General features: G+C 43.8%; 1 protein-coding gene across 1 annotated transcript in view; it reads right to left on the reverse strand.

The window, feature by feature from the left end:
- The window catches only part of TBC1D8B (TBC1 domain family member 8B), a 32,166-nt gene that overhangs the window by 13,197 nt on the left and 18,421 nt on the right, over positions 1 to 548 (reverse strand). The window lies entirely within an intron of this gene.

Below are 548 nucleotides of genomic sequence, written 5' to 3' on the forward strand. Positions count from 1 at the left end.
CTACTGAAGTAAATGTGTGCAGAGAATGGGAAATAGCAAAGAATATCAGCATGAATAGCAAAAATATGCTGTATTGGTAACAAAGATATACAAACATGGGAACCAGCTACCCTGAGAAGGTTGTAGAGCTTCTAGCCTTGGAGTTTTTAAGACCCAGCTAGACAGTAACATGGCTGGTGTGATCTAGTGCTCTTCAGTGAAAGTTAGAGTACAGACTCACCAAGGTCCCTTCCATTCAGCATCCCCCTGCTTCATTGATGCATCTAGCAAGGTTGTACTACATAACTGTGAGAGAGGAAAAGAGCCTTGTCCTGAACTGTGACCAAGGCAATCTTAATGCCCTCAGATGCATAAGCCAAGACACGCCTGATCTGCACCTATTCATCATACCTACAGATCCGTTACGGAGGCTGGCCAACTCCTTGCCAACATTGAGGAACACATCTGACTACGGATGGATACCTTCCTTCTTCTTGAGGAGAGGCAAACTACTGTAATAATTTTTTTAAATATACCAGCATGCTGCAGGCTGGATTAACTGCGCAACA

The sequence above is a fragment of the Egretta garzetta genome, unplaced genomic scaffold, assembly GCF_000687185.1.
Source record: "Egretta garzetta isolate BGI_Z169 unplaced genomic scaffold, ASM68718v1 scaffold53, whole genome shotgun sequence".
Lineage (NCBI taxonomy): Eukaryota > Metazoa > Chordata > Aves > Pelecaniformes > Ardeidae > Egretta > Egretta garzetta.